The 17181-nt window shown below is 44.9% G+C and overlaps 1 protein-coding gene across 2 annotated transcripts in view; it reads left to right on the top strand.

Annotated features, from left to right (window-relative positions):
- Nucleotides 1-17181, top strand: part of LOC126191483 (limbic system-associated membrane protein) — a 986380-nt gene that overhangs the window by 792 nt on the left and 968407 nt on the right. The window lies entirely within an intron of this gene.

The following is a 17181-nucleotide window of genomic DNA, read 5'->3' as shown; positions in this document are numbered from 1 at the left end:
TGCTGCAGATTTCAACGGTTCAAAATGGTTCAAATGGCTCTGAGCACTATGGGACTTAACAGCTGTGGTCATCAGTCCCCTTGAACTTAGAACTGCTTAAACCTAACTAACCTAAGGACATCACACACATCCATGCCCGAGGCAGGATTCGAACCTGCGACCGTAGAGATTTCAATGCTGGGCCGTCAATAAGTGTCAGCGCGCGAACCTTCAACGAAACATCATCGATATGGGCTTTCGGAGCCGGAGGCCTACTCGTATACCCGTGATGATTGCACAACACAAAGCTTTACGCCTCGCCTGGACCCGTCAACACCGAAACTGGACTTTTGATGACTAAAAACATGTTGCCTGGTTGGACGAGTCTCGTTTCAAATTTTATCGATCGGATGGACGTATGGAGACAACCTCATGAATGCGTGGACCCAGCATGTCAGCAGGAGACTGTTCAAGCTGGTGGGGCGTGTGCAGTAGGAGTGATATAGGACTTCCGATACGTCCAGATACGACTGTGACAGGTGACACGTACGACAGCATCCTGTGTGATCACCTGCATCCATTCATGTCCTTTCTGCGTTCCGACGGACTTGGGAAATTCCAGCAGGACAATGTGTCTTTCTTTCAGCGGCATGCTACGGTCCTGTGTTGCAAGTATTTAAATGTTACCTGTACTGCAGACATTTATCGGTAAAACGTTAATTACGTAACCTCATTTTCTTCGCCTTCGGGCTAGCAGCTAGTAGAAGTGAGATAAATAACGCCCCTCAGTTTTTTCTCAGTACAATTGATTTCTAAGATTCAGAATTTGGTGACAATATCAGTCAACACTTGTCTCAGATGAGTCACTTTCCTGAATAATCTCGATCACTGTGGTCTTACGCCAGCATTGAGTAACACCATGTGTTACCTGTTGATAAAAGCTCTTGTTCATGTTTTTGATGCATGAATTACTCTCTCATCCCCTACGAAGTGTGTCCTTCGTGAAGGGTCTTTAAGAGGCCCAAACTATCATGTCTGGGCTATAGGGTGGATGTCCAAACCAATTTGGCAGTGTGTTCCGGGGTTCTGGTGTGTATTGTCATATTGGAGCAAGTGTTCTTTTGGATTCTCGTCAGACTAAACATATCCGAAACGTTTTTTGAGTTTATTCAGGGTTCTTAGTACGCCTCTTATTTAGAGACTGACACTTTTGACAACACATCCAAGAGAATAGCACCTCTATCCCAATAGACTATCACGAATTTGCCAGCAGAGGGGGCTGCTTTGAATTTCTTCTTACTTGGTGTCCGCAGCTCGTTGTCGTGCGGCAGCGTTCTTGCTTCCCGCGCCCGGGTTCCCGGGTTCGATTTCCGGCGGGGTCAGGGATTTTCTCTGCCTCGTGATGACTGGGTGTTGTGTGATGTCCTTAGGTTAGTTAGGTTTAAGTAGTTCTAAGTTCTAGGGGACTGATGACCATAGACGTTAAGTCCCATAGTGCTCAGAGCCATTTTTCTTACTTGGTGGTGGTGCCACTACTGCGATTGCTTTTTCGTTTACAGTTGAAAGTGATGCATCTGAATTTCGTCACCGGTAACGATGAGAGACAGAAGGGCCCCTTCATTGACCTCATACTGCTCCAGCAGTTCAGAAACAATGGCTTTTCTTTAAATCTTATGGTCAGGTGTGAGCTTTGGTGGAAGGACGCCTTTGAATATCCAAGGGTCTCACTGAAGACGAACCTCTAGTGCTGACAGAGATAGCTTAGAGCCTATTTTCGAGCTGTGGTGCGCTGATCTGCGAGAATAATGGCATCCGACCGAATCACCACGTCGGGAGCAGTGGCTGCGACGGGATTACCGAACATGGCCGATCATGGCTCTCAGTTTCCGCACTTTCTGACACTTTAAGACTCTTCAGCCATCGCCCAACACTATTCTTATCGACTACATCTTGTCTGTAACCTGCACGCACATGTTTATGGATGTCCACCAAAGTTTCTAGTTCCGCAACCAAAACTTTTATTACGGCGCGCTGCTTGTGAAGAGTTCTTCCGTAGGCATTGAAAGGCAGGGAACGACGAGCTGGAGGCAGGAGTTGCCAACCGACGGAAACATCATTCTACAAAATAAACCAAAATTTTATTTGCTGAAGCCAACAATGATTAACCAAACAAGAGTCATTAGTAGTTGGCCAAAGGCTTACACTAAAAAGAGCGAATCGTGCCACGGAGGCACCAAAATACTATTACTAAAGTGTAGATAAGACATACAAACAAAAGCTGGCTTGAATCACCTGTACTAGACATATGCCCAACGTCTTTGCTATGTTCCCGCAGTAACTGGCCACACGATAACATTAAAAAAAAAACATTCACTAAAACCTAGGCATAACAGTTTTACGCAAAATAAACAGGACGAACACCTTCATGACTTCTTAAGCCCCACAAGTATTTAAAAATGCTTTGAAATTGCAAAACCGTGAAAGTTGCACACAGTTTTGTGTTTATTTAAAGGGCGAACGGTTTCCGGCTTCAGTCCATCATAATTACTTATCACATTAACTTTGTTTTTATAAAATGTGATTGCTACTCTATCAATTCTTGCGTCGTTTGGTAATAGAAATGCAAGCCAAAATGAATCTGAATATTTACTGACATGGTCGTAATAGGATTAGAAAAGCGCCAAAGCAGACATATGCTTTAAACGAGAAACCTTTAATCAGAAACTAACGTTCCCTTTTCATTTACAAAATGTCATGTACGCTTTCCTTTTTGCCATAAATGACACATATTTTATCTACATTGCTTTACAGAATTCTTCTTAGGCTCCAAACCAGACGCTGTTAAACACATATAAAAAGAATTTGCACCTTGAATATGGATAATGGACCAGAGTCCGAAACTAGTCGCCTTATAAGTAAAGAGGGAATCTGTGCAACTTTGACGGTTTTGTAATTTCATTGAACCATAGTAAGCTGCTGCCTGTTGCCATCTAATATGTTTGACGTATCTGAAAATTACAACAACAAAAAAATACTAAACCGTAAAAAACTGGGATATGCTAATTAATACAATCAATAGGGTGATTGACCCACGTGAAACACTTCGCATCTTTAAACGGATTACAATTTTGAGCTTTGAAAAAGACGCAAAACAAATTTTACTAGCTTGTTAAGCTCAAAAACACACAAAAATATTAATAAAACAACTGTTTTGAACTTTATGAAAAGCACAGGTTACTTAATTTATGAAGCTCCAACGTATAGAACACACCCCAGTTAATCTAAGTGTACAGGGTTCTCCTATAACCAGAAGCAAAGCAATATCAGCTACCTAATACAGTGTCTGAAGCAGCAGTACCGGCCGATGTGGCCGTGCGATTATAGGCGCTTCAGTCTGGAACCCCGAGACCGCTACGGTCGCAGGTTCGAATCCTGCCTCGGGCATGGATGTGTGTGATGTCCTTAGGTTAGTTAGGTTTAAGTAGTTCTAAGATCTAGGGGACTGATGACTTCAGATGTTAAGTTCCATAGTGCTCAGAGCCATTTGAACATTTGAAACATCAGTAGTTGTTGCAACTGACGAAGCTTGACAGCCCAGAGGAAAATGACCAGGATGAAGAGTCAACAGGCACGCTTTGTGAAACATAGCAGCGTCGAAAGCAGAAGTACAGAAACGAACTCACCAGTTTGAAATCCATTGGTAATGGCCGCAGACGCGTGCGGTTGAGTCGGCAGCCAAGTTCCTCAGTTTGTTCACCCTCTGCCAATCTGTGATCGGTGCCCTCGGAGTATCACACATGCTCGCAGAACTGAGTCAGCACCTCCCCCATCCGCAGCTCGTCATCTAGTGACTAGCGTTGCTGGCTCTGGAGCACAGTGTCTCGGGTTCGATTACCGGCCAGGCTGGTGATTTTCTCTGCCCGAGAACTGCATGTTTGTGCTGTCCTCATCATTTCATCGCAATCATCACCATCCGTGAGAGTGGCTAGATTAGACTGTGTAAAAAAATTGGACTGTGAAAAAAATGGGGAGTTTGTACAGGCGCTGAAGACCGCACAGTTGAGTGCCTCACAAGCCAAAACATCATCAGCTTCTGTTCCTCTTCTTGCCAGTACCAGCTCGTGACCCTTTTGAATCATTGGCTTGCCCATCCGCTCCAGTCCGAACGCCAATACAGAATGAATCCAGCCTGTACGGCGAGCTCTTAAAAGTCTCACTGGTGGAGAGCTCGCGCACTCACAAGAGACGCGGTCGAACCCGTTGCTGAGCAGCTGTCACAGATAGTAGTGGACAACCACTATCAATACGAGGTGGTAGGCCTGAGACATCACAGTCGTAATTGTTCCCAGCTTCACACATGTGCGGAAGAAACATCAAATTTGAAAACCCAATAGTTTTCCTATATACAGTCAGTTGACGAAAGTCATGGGACAGCAATAAGCACATATACATATGGTGGTGGTACCGCATACACGAGATATAAATGGGCAGTGCAACAGCGGATCTGTCATTTGTAGGCAGATGATTCAGCCGAAAAGGTGTCCGACGTTATTACCCCCTCAAGACTGGAAATAACAGACTTTCGTAATTGGACCAAGACACATGCAACATTGCATTTCGGAAATCGATAGGTAATTCACTATTCCGAGGTCCACAGTGTCAAGAGTGTGACAAGAATATCTAATTTCAGTTGTTACCTGTCACCACGGACAACACAGTGGTCGACGGCCTTCACTAAACGACAGAGCGAAGCGGTGTTTGCGTAGAGCAGTCAGTGTTAACAGACCAGCAACACTGCGTGAAATAACCTCAGAAATTAATGGGAGTACCTTTGCTAAAAGCACGAATTCGCATGCAGAGCCTCTCCTGCGCTCGTGAATATATCGGTTAGTGAAAACCGTGGCCTGGTCAGATGAGTCCCTACTTCAAATAGTAAGTGGTGATGGTAGGATCCGAATGTGGCGCAGACCCTACGAAGCCAGGGACCCAAGTTATCAACAAGGCACCGTGTGAGCTGGTGGTGGCTCCATAATGATGTGGGCTGCGTTTACATGGAGCGGACCAACTGAACCGGTCATTGACAAGAAATGGTAATGTTCGGCTACGGCTACCTGGAGACCATTTGCAGCCATTCACGGACTTCATATACCCAACAGCTATGGAATTTTTATGCATGACAATATGCCGTATCAGCGGGCTTCGAGATTGGTCTGAAGAACATTCTGGGCAATTCGAGCGAATGATTGGATGAACCAAATCGCCCGACATGATATATAATCGAGAGGTCCGCACTGGCAACACTTTCCACAATTATGGACAGCTATTGAAGCAGCATGGCTCACAATTTGTACATGGGCTTCCAACAACTTATTGACTCCACACATCTAGTTGTTGTACTACGCCGAGCAAAAGGAGGTCAGACACGATTTTACGGAGGTGTAGCATGACTTTTGTTAACTCAGTGTATGTTATCGACTGTAAAAAGCATCGGGTCATTATTTATTAACGCATATCGTATAAATACGTTCGCGGATTTCTATGAGGAACATGCAATCGACATGAGAGATATTAGGTGCTCTATAACTGTCAGAGAATGCATGTATAAGGTTAGACGTATGTGCCGAGTTCTGCGCAGCCATCTGTAAACCGACGAGATCACAATGATACTGGCTCTGCCCTCGAGTCAAAAGCAGGCTGTTCCGGTGGCTCCCTGCCTGCAAAGTGTTTACAGGCTGCAATGCCCTCCGCAGAACGCCGTGCGCCGGCCTTCGCTTTCGCAGCGACGCAATCAACGCGGCGGTCAGCTTGCGCCGCAGGGCAGCAATAAATCGCCGCCACCGCCGCCGCCGCTACCGCTGGTTGCTATTCAACAGGTAACGCTATTAAATTACCTGTCGCTGATTGGTCCATCGTGATTGCGTTTTCACAATCAGCCTACCGGGGAACCGTGCCTGCGACGCGACGCAGCGTTCCGCGCTGATTTCCAGAAATTTCGGCCCGTCTCCCCGTTGCGGCTAAACGTAGCTGCCGATTTCCGTCAGGCCACGAGACGAGAAGAGGCTGAGAATTGGTATTTCCGTGCGTAACTTGTACGGTCCCGCAACCTTTTGTTTGTAGTGCGTGCGCGTACACGTACACACGCACACAAATGCATACACACACACACACACACACACACACACACACACACACATCATTGCTCTACCTGTTTCTGCCGTCCCCCATCATCCTCCACAGCGCACTCTTGTTTTCGAGTTAACCGGTGTTGAAACTGAATTGTATCTTTACGGTATTATTTTCACTGTCGAACAGAAAATACACTGCTGGCAATTAAAATTCCTACACCACGAAGATGACGTGCTACAGACGCGAAATTTAACAGGAAAGAAAGAAGATGCTGTGATATGCAAATGATTAGCTTTTCAGGGCTTTCACACAACGTTGGCACCGGTGGCGACACCTACAATGTGCTGACATGAGGAAAGTTTCCAACCGATTTCTCATACACAAACAGCAGTTGACCGGCGTTGCCTGGTGAAACGTTGTTGTGATGCCTCGTGTAAGGAGGAGAAATGCGTACCATCACGTTTCCGACTTTGATAAAGGTCGGATTGTAGCCTATCGCGATTCCGGATTATCGTGTCGCGACATTGCTGCTCGCGTGTATCACTGATATCATTCCTGCCACTCCTCATTACTTTTTCCCTTCTTCGCTTCATTCTCAGTTCTTACCATGTACTCATTAGACCTTTTCATTCAACAGGTCCTGTAATTAATTATCACTTCCACTTAGGATAGCCTATTTACTGATTAATAAAAGTTATATATGTGTTTGTATATTGGTTTTTAAGCCATTCTATGGTTACTAATTTAACGTTGATGTTAAAAACATTGATGTGTTGGGGTCCATCATTATTATCGGCTAATGATGTTTAGATATCGATAAGGAAATCGAAAATAGCATCGATGATCGGCCAGCAGCACACATCCATAGCTTACCATATCGTAGACGGCTACGATTCTGAAATACATACGAGAGGAGTTCAGTAAATAATTTTTTTCTGAAAGAAAGTTGATTTTATTCGCGATTCCAATACATCATATTATTCTTCCCATTTTTGGGTAAAAAACTATTTTTCAACCTAACCCACGTTCAGTGTGATTGCCTTTCGCCGCCCCAGTGCGAGGGCCGCACGGTACCACTCTACTGGCCGCGTCGGAGCCAGCGTCTTTTTGCATCAGTAACCTCGCCATCATCCTTTATTTGGCCAAACAGACGGATGCCGGAAGTTGCAAGATTTGGGCTGAAGGGTGGATGTGGGAGAACAGTTGTATGAAGCTTTGTGAGCTCGTCTACGGTGTGCGTAGTTATGGAGAAGTCCGTTTGCATGTCGGAGAGTATCCAAGCTTCCCAGCATTGCAGGAGTCACAGGTGTACGTGGACGACTGACACGCAGTTGATCGGACAGTTTTGCGCGATCTTGTTATGATTGATGTGTTATTCCTTTCGACACATCGAAATTAAACACTTAACCAGTTTGTAGTTGCCATACACTTCTTTATTACACATGCTGATAAGGAAACCAACAGTAACAACGGATATAATAAAAGGCACCTGCCCTACACAACCAGCAGCGGTACTCAGATGAGAACATTAATGTATTTATGTCCCATAGACAAAAATCATTCAAAATTTACTCAACCAATTTTCACTAATTGGAACAATGTTCATAAAACCACCAATAATCAAATTTAACTGACGAACTGAATGCTTCGTGACTGGCTTTCACTTAACTCATATCCAATTCTAAATCTGCTTCCAACAACTAAGACATCTTCCACGCACTGATCTTAAGCAAAAGTAACAAATTAAAAGTATTATCAGATTAATTCACTCAACTAAGCTTCTCTTTAGTATTACTCACAGGTACGAGGTTCACAAACATTTCATAGCCAGAATATAATAATAGCACATTAAATTGTCTTAAAATGGAGCCGTTTCAATTTTACGTTGAAAATTAGTGATCGACGCGAGCAGACCGAAAGGTTCTACCAGATACAGGAGATTCACGGATCAGAAGGTAAAGTGGAATTACACTCAACTTTTAGCTACAATTAAGCTTCCAGAAAAACCACAACGCTACAACGTAACCACAGACACCGATCCCGGTCCTTAAATTTCCCTCTTCCACCGTGTTACCCCGATCGGAGAATTCTCACGTCGCCGCGCGGGATTAGCCGAGCGGTCTAAGGCGCTGCAGTCGTGGACTGTGCAGATGGACCCGGTGGAGGTTCGCGTCCTCCCCCGGGCATGGGTGTGTGTGTGTGTTTGTCCTTAGGATAATTTAGGTTAAGTAGTGTATAAGCTTAGGGACTGATGACCTTAGCAGTTAAGTCCCATAAGACTTCACACACACATTTTTTTCTCGCGTCGACCACTGCCAATTATCTGAAACATAAACACATCAGCGGCAGACAACATTCTGGCTCATCAGATACACAAACCATAGCCCAACTGGTTATAAATAAACCTTTAATTATACACGGCACAAGTGAACCCAAGCAGAAGTAACCTACGTGACCATTTGCCCAGTACGACTCTTAAAATTTGATTTGCCAATTATGTAGAACAAACAAATGAAATAAGAACATAAAACAGGGAAATAGGGAAAATTATTTCGGACCGCTCTTGAACGTCAGGCACAGGCTTACGTACTACTTAGCATGACCTCTAGCTACGCATCAAGCACGGCTTCATGTCTATTTGTTGTGCGTAGCTAGCACTCCCTTAAATACCATCATCATATCAGGCGGCCAGACCAAATACAGTAACAATTAACTGAACCAATCAACATAGTTTTAAGTGCACTCGGGTATTCAGTTAACATGAACAGAGCCGCCGGCCGGAGTGGCCGAGCGGTTAAAGGCGCTGCAGTCTGGAACCGCACGACCGCTACGGTCGCAGGTTCGAATCCTGCCTCGGGCATGGATGTGTGTTATGTCCTTAGGTTAGTTAGGTTTAAGTAGTTCTAAGTTCTAGGGGACTTATGACCACAGCAGTTGAATCCCATAGTGCTCAGAGCCATTTGAGCCATGAACAGAGCCAACCAAGGAACAATTCGACGACTCCAGTTCATTCACTTTGAGTAAGATGTAACAGACGTGAAGGAAGTCTGTCCTTCAGATCTCAAGGAAATCCCACTCACCGTCGGCAGCGGATCTGCATTCAAACGGCTAAACAAGCCGCAGCAGCTGCCCACGCTCCTCCGTCGTACCGACTCAGCCACTCGCCAGCGCCACAAGTCACTGTCGCTCACACAGCTGATACCACAACCTCAAGCCCCTGCAGCCCGCAGTTATACAGCCATCCGCCAAAGATGCGAAGAAGACAAGCCGGCATCGAAAATCGTCTCACAAAGATCGATGGAGACGTGCCAGCAGCGAACAAGCTCAGTGATAATGACAGACATCTTGCCCAACGACTAACAGTGCTTTTGTTTGCTACCAGGTCTCGGTAGTTGGGCAATGAAGATGCAGTGCTCTGATTTTCCTCCAAAAGGAACTTAATGATCGCTCTCTGCTTGGAACACTTCCCCGTTACAGACTCCATTCTAAAGGCTACGAATAGCATCGCCACGTATCGGAACTTGATGAAAGTAAGGGCTGAAATAGTAATATTGCTCGATGTGTCCCAACAAATTCCGCGGTTTGCATCTGATACTAATTTTGTTGCATTATCTATTGAACGCTCCTCGTATTTCGAAAGCCATATTTATAATATATGTCTGATCAGTTAACACTGACTACTTCGGTCAGATGAAAATGTATATGGAATTATCTTCAGGACGAAACTTTTTAAACACGCCGGAGAAAATCAGTGAATTTCGGTCAAAGTGTAGGATCTTAACAAGTTAAGTTCATTTTTATTATGATGGAGTGAAAAGAGCATTCTCTTTAGATTCTGGTCAGGTATCTTACAATATATTTTTGCTATTCCTTGAAGACAGGTAGATGTTCAATGATTCCAGGGCAGCATTAGCTACATACTAAATCCAGTCTCGCACGCGTGATTGGAAATTTACTGTGGCGTCTATCCGAGCGTAACAGAGTGCCGGAGCGGCTCGTAGCGGCGGCGGCAGGGGAAAGCAGCGAGCCCGGAGCCCACAAAGAGCAATTCCGGCCGACAGTACAATACAGCGGGGGCGGCGGGAACAAATCACGGCCGCGGCCGGTCGGTTTTTATTTGGACGGGGGCGGCGCCGCTGCTGGCGCCAGCGGGGGTGGAAGTGCGGGGGAGGAAGTGGGCTGGCGCCGGGGGCGCGAGTTATGACCAGCTGACGCCGGGCGGCCGGGCATCCCAGCCACTGTGCGTGCGCAAGGTGCGGCCGAGGTGCCAACGCGAAATCGAAGCCGAGAGCGCCGCGCGCGGATGCCGAGGGCAGCCAGCCGGCCGTGTCCGGAGGCGGAGCAGTAAATCCCCGGGGAAGTCAGACGGCCAGCAAGTTACCGCCGGAGGAGCCACCAACTTCTCTCGCAAACACCTTCCACGCACTTGCTACCTATAACACTTTGTCTGCAGAACCACTCGCGTTAACCGCTCTATGATAAATTTTCTGCAGAAAGTCCTACACAGCTTTTTAATGGTTGCAAAAAAATAAATAAGAGCACGACCGCTCAGGTGCTGCAGTACGACTTTAGTCATTCATTTACTAGTTTCCGTAGTATTATCTTAATGAAGTCACATTGGAAAAAAATTATTTTGGCGGCGAAACGATAGGCAACGTGCAGTACTGTTCTCACACATAAAGATGTAACGTAATTCTAAAATATTTGGACAAACAATGGAGCTTGGACTCCAACATGCAAAACAAGGGAAAAGTGTCACGTGAACATACCGTGAGGTACCAAGTATTGTACGAAGATTCTGTAAGTGCTTAACGCTTCGGACAGTGGCTGTTCCCAACATGACATATATTTAGTGCGGATGCTGACCCAACGGCTCATAAATATTTGAAAAAAAAGTCATTTTCATGAAAGGTCTAGAACTTTCAATTATAATTTACTTACTTATTTATTTATAATTTTTTGCATGACGGAGCTCCTCGTTTTAACACTACTAATGAAAGATGTGTCTGTCCGCGCCATTAACTGTTGTATAAATTTTGCTGATATGTGCTACCATACTCGTTTCGCTCTATGCAAACCATCTTCAAGCATTAGACAAATCGTCGATCGAATTTTCACCTTTTCCTTTCTGGTGTACGAAACTCTGTTGCCTTAAAATTGACTGAAATGTGTAAACATCCGTTTTTGATGACACGGAATATAAATTCTGGTGTTTGCCTGTTAAGTCAGTGTTAAATGAACTGTGTTTAACATAACAGAAAGCAATGTGCTAGAATGAATACTTGCCTAGTGGCGGAAGATGATCTACATACACCCAAAATAGAAACGTATTTCAATAAATCATACACAATAGTTGAGATGTGTATAACCATGTCTCCTGTAAATAATTTTATGATACTTCAAGGTGATCTGATGATGGAAAGCGGTTGTTAATGATGATCTGCTTATCAATAGGTCTTGTCGGTTTTAAAATATAACTTTTTTCAGATACATACGAACTGTGGTGTATCTCGCGCATAAAATATATCAACTCATGCCAGCTTGCGATTGGGCAGTTACCGTTATGGAGCACTTAGCATTTAACAACATTCGTACAATACTTCATGCTTCATGGTATCCCCACAGGTCACTTTCCCTGTTTCGTTCATAGGTTCATTCTTTGGCCAAGTACATTAGAATCACGTTGCATGCGTGTGTGAAAATAGTTTCGTTCGTTTGCTATCGTTTCATACTGAAACGACTGCTTAACGCAGATCACTGGCACCTGCGAACTCGTAACTGGCTGCAGCAGCCATCAGCAACGATACTGAAGTCGACAGGCAGCCAGCAGCTCACGATCCATCCTGTGCATCACAGTGCCATTCCTGGCAACTGTGACATGAGATTTACAGATTCCTGAAATGTTAACCAGTAACTGCCGGCCGCGGTGGTCTAGCGGTTCTGGCGCTGCAGTCCGGAACCGCCGGACTGCTGCGGTCGCAGGTTCGAATCCTGCCTCGGGCATGGGTGTGTGTGGTGTCCTTAGGTTAGTTAGGTTTAAGTAGTTCTAAGTTCTAGGGGACTTATGACCTAAGATGTTGAGTCCCATAGTGCTCAGAGCCATTAACCAGTTACTGCCATAAAATGCTAGTAAATTAAGCACTGCGAAAAAAAAATAATTTGCCATCTCCAAGAGATATGGGCCAATACGGTGTAACATCGCCTGTAGCTTTTGTAATCGTCTCATTTCAGCGAGGAAGATAGCCCATACTGTTTAATGGAAACTATCTCAGCTGCATTACTACACGTTTATTGGGTTGCAGTTGATTCCGTTCGTTTAACATCTTCAGGTTACCTACATGACGAGCAACGAACGGAACCAGTCGAAGCACAACAAATGTATAATAATACAAGTGAGGCAATTTTTATTAATCATTAACATTGTCAGCTGGGGTGCTGATCGTGATGATGATAGCCCATAAGTTTCTTCAGATATGCCATAGCTAGCTGAAGCCACTTTGCTAATTAGATTTCGCAAGGTTACTAGATATTGAGTATAGTCCCAAACATTTTCTGTGGGATTAAGATCGAATAATTTATTGGTCCAGTCGAGATTCGATGGGTTTATACGTCTTTGTCAAACGAGGAAAAGTATGCTTGCAGCACTGAGAACACAGCTGTTGTTATTTTATAACACATCAGAGTCTACAGTTTCGCTGCACGAAGCTGTGGAAGAAAAGGTAAGTCTCGGTCATCAAGAATGGTAATTTAAATATGCTTGTTCAAGTGCTATTTCATATTTTTGAGGTGCAATACTGCTGGATTAAATTTAGGGCTTGCAGCCGCATAAATTCCACTTTTTCTTCTCATACTTCGGCTGTGTACCATTCAGCCATCATCGATGTGAGCCAAATAACTGACGCTCCAGTACTCGCTCCGTCCTTGCTAGACTCTCAGACATCTCCACTGCACATCCCGCCACATATACAGAAGACGCCAGAGACGCTTTTTGAGTATACTGACTGTGTCACCAAGGCAGCCCCTTGTCGTACACGGTGGTCAGTGTGTTTATGGAGGATTTTGAGGAAAAGGCGCTGGAATCTACTGGCTTGAAGCTCACAGTATTTTAGATGTATATTGACGACACGTTCATAGCGTGTCCCCACGGTAAAGATAAATTACAAGAATTTTTAAACCATCAAAGCCAGTTTGCAATGGAAATCAGAAAAGAGGGATCCCTTCCATTTTTTTTATGTTTTGGTACGACGCAGTGGTGATGGCACCTTGGAACATGCAGTATATCGGAAACAGGCGCATACGGATTTATATTTACTAGAAAAGAGCTGCCACGGTCCTTCTTCCCACATGGTAAGTGTTCTCAGAACTCCGTTACACAGAGCACACAACATTGCTGACTGGAGCAGTCTGGAAAACGAGCTTCTATACCTGAAATTCCTTCAACGGGTATTCTTCACGTCAGACATGTAAGGCTATACGAATTATACCAACGGTGGGCTTAAGGAGAGCAGACTAAGGCGTGGAAAATTTTAAATCTATGGCTTTCCTGAAAGCCTATCGTTAAAAACAGGACGGATCCTCAGCAAACACAAAGTAATAGTAATTTTCCGTCCTCCACCAAAGTCTGCAGGACTCCTGCGTCCCATTAAAGATAATTTGATGCTCCGGAAGCCTGGGGTTTTCTAGATCCTGTGGACAGGCAACACGTACAATACATGAAAGACGCACAGAACAACACGGGTACAGCCGGCCCTTACAGTCTAACAAATCGGCGGCGACAGAGCTCTGTTTGATACTATGCACTCTGAAGTGTATGGAAAAGTCGCAAATTTAGCCTCAACTTCATTTTTCTGGGATTCAGCAGTGAAAGAAGCAATTGAAACTCTGTTTTCTATGAATTTAATTAACAGACATACTTGCTTGGATAAATCGAGGAATCCGGCACTTTCTGCAATAAACCTACAAAGGTGTCATCACAGTACAGCTCGCAGTGATACATCGATATCCCATCGTGGATCTATCACGCAGCCACAGACCTATTTGCCGCAGATCAACGTCTGGCACCTTGTGTATCTGTGGCCGCATACACAGTGGCACTGTCCGCGAGTTTAAAGGGAAGGAGCAAGTGCGGAAGCATCAGTCAATCGATTCATTCTGAAAATGGATGAATGGTACACGGACGAAATATGAGAAGAAGAAGAAAAAATGGGTCAAATGGCTCTGAGCACTATGCGACTTAACTTCTGAGGTCATCAATCGCCTAGAACTTAGAACTAATTAAACCTAACGAACCTAAGGACATCACACACATGGCCGAGGCAGGATTCGAACCTGCGATCGTAGCGCTCACGTGGTTCCAGACTGAAGCGCCATTAACCGCACGGCCACACCGGCCGGCAGAAAAAGAAGAAGTGGAATTTATGCGGCTGGACCCCGAACTTTAGTGGAGCACCCTTGTTCATGTTCACCGTTACCTGAATAAGTGGCCCAAGTGATGGTATGTCGTATTATATGGCTATGAGTGGTAAACAGTTCCTTCTAGAAGCGTTAGGCAGTACTCATTGATAAGCCAACAAATCGGACAACTTTGTTCACGGTGTGATCATGGGCAGGTCTAAACACGATACCTCCTTTCTGCCAATATGCCACGTCTCTAGTTCATCTCATCGTATTTGGCTGATTCAAAACAACTGACGTGAACATACCACCTATTACCTGCATGCCAGGTCCTTTGTTATTTGCTGGATGTGTTCCAGTTTCTCTCTTAACCTGCAGTTTTTGGACTCTATAGCTTCCTCTAGTACCATGGACGCTATTTCCCGATGTGCTTTTTCAGTCCATATAATTTTCGACATTCTTCTGTAGCACTTCAAATGCTTCGATTCTCTTCTGTTCCGCGCTTCAAAGTGACCAGTGTCGACTTTTCAAGAGGCTGTATATGGAAAAATAACACGTGACTCCACACTGCGTACACACGTCAGTTTTTGGCACAGTTCTCTCCGCCAAGGCTCAGTGGCACCAGGTGTTGTACTCCACTCCCGTCGGACGCAGCTGCAGGCACGCTAACTTGGACGAAACTAGCTCGGTCAGCCGCAGGCGGCTCAGTCTTAACTGCTTTCCAACTCCATTATAAACTGTGTTTACTAGTCTCGGTTACATAATAGTCTAATCTCCACCGTCCATCCCGCGACAGTGTCTCCAGTCACGCTATTCTGAGATTCGCGAATCTAACGTCACTGTACCCCATTCTCTAGATCGGCAATCCATCTCGTCACCATTTCCAACCCCAGAATCACTTATTTCTTCTGTATCAAAGAAAGTCTTGAGAAACACAAAAAAATATTTACCCCTCGAACAGAAATTATTGCAATGCTTAATGATTCCACATGCGTTGCTAAGTAGGTTGTGAAACTGTATAAACAAAAATAGTTGTTTCATACTGTTCGACGGTGTTTGTGAATTAGTTAGTCGCAATGCGTAGATGTACATTGAGGAGCTAAATCATTATCACCACTGCCCAACACCAGACTGAATGCCTCGTACTGGCGCTGCAGGCACATAACGCTATAAGGGAGGTATACACCGGGCTACAACACGAGACCGACAAACTTAGAAAGGTTTTAGAGAGAGTCTCGTGGAACAACCTGAGGATAGGAAGCTATTCTCGTAAAATGTCATCCAACAGCGCTACAGAGCGGCGAAGTTATAGGCGCCGCCTCCATCTACATTAGGCAGCAAATGTGACTGAGCTTTCGGACCGAAGGTGGAACGTGTTCACAATATTGTTTGTTATTCAGTGATTGCTACCAATTGCCGCGATCGCCAGTGTAGAAGATAGAGCTTGATGCTGCGTATATAATCCCTGACTGCTATGAATGTGATGCTTTGCTGCCTCAGTAGATGACGGTTTTGGACATGTTTTTCCATCCACAGCTTATTTTTCTCGTGGAACCCACTAGAATCTGCAGTGTTTTTCGGTAAACAGAAGGAAAATAAACTGCGGATGGAAACCCATGTCCGAAACAATCATCAACCGATTAAGCAGAGCTTGCATTAATGAGAGACAAGACTTGTCTACCCAGCAGCTTGGTCTATCTGTACACTGGCAGTCGTAGCAATGAGTCGCGATCACTGAATAATAACAACATTGCGAGACGTACAAAGTGAAGGCGTGGCCTAACGGCAGGCGCCGGCGCCTATAGCTTCGACGCTCTGTAAAAGTCGTTGGATGACGTCCTGACACGGCTTCCTATCCTCAATTTGTTGCTCTAGACACCTTCTACGACCCATCGAGGTTTGTAGATATTTTATTGTAACACCCTGTATTTGCGGAGCAAAGCGAATAGACAACTATGTCAGTGGCGATACGAGCCGCCAATGGGGAAACCTACTCACATAAGCTACTTTGACAACAATCAGAACGTGTACACTTTCACGCCCGGAGCGCTTCTCAAGGCCTATTCAGTGTCGTGGCCTATTCAGTGTCGTGGCCTATTCAGTGTCGTGTTACTATTACAGATACTGAAATACGTGTAGCTGTACCACTTTTATCCTTAATTTTGTTTTCTACTATCCTCTGCTTTCTTTTACCTTACAAATTGTAGGACATTATTCTTAATATGGTGTGTGATCACCACGGACAGCAGTTCATGCTCCACGACGTGCTCCTCTACTGCGCACAACATACTCTTCTGATAGGGCTTTCCATTCCTCCACCATCGGGATTAATAACTATTGGATGGTCGTCGGAGAAGTTGGATATAGTTTAATACGACTCGCTAACTCATCCCGCACGTGCTCGAAGGGAGTTAAGTTGGAGGAACAGGTAGGCCAGTCCACTCGCCGAATATTCTCTCGTTCCATGAGTTTCTCCACCTGTGCTGTTCGATGCGGTCGAGCGTTGTCCTCCACAAAAATGAGGTCAGGACCGGATGTATCCATGAACAGAAGCACATAGGGCAAAAGAACATTGTAATAATGACCATGACCTGCGAGTGCGCTGTGTTAAAAAAGATTTTCAGTCAATACGCCCATGGAATATTATACCTTACCACACCATAACACCTGGACCACCAAAAC

Source organism: Schistocerca cancellata, chromosome 6, assembly GCF_023864275.1.
Source record: "Schistocerca cancellata isolate TAMUIC-IGC-003103 chromosome 6, iqSchCanc2.1, whole genome shotgun sequence".
Taxonomy (NCBI): Eukaryota; Metazoa; Arthropoda; class Insecta; order Orthoptera; family Acrididae; genus Schistocerca; species Schistocerca cancellata.
The sequence above is the reverse complement of the archived record's forward strand: the minus strand, read 5'-3'. Positions and strand labels throughout refer to the sequence as shown.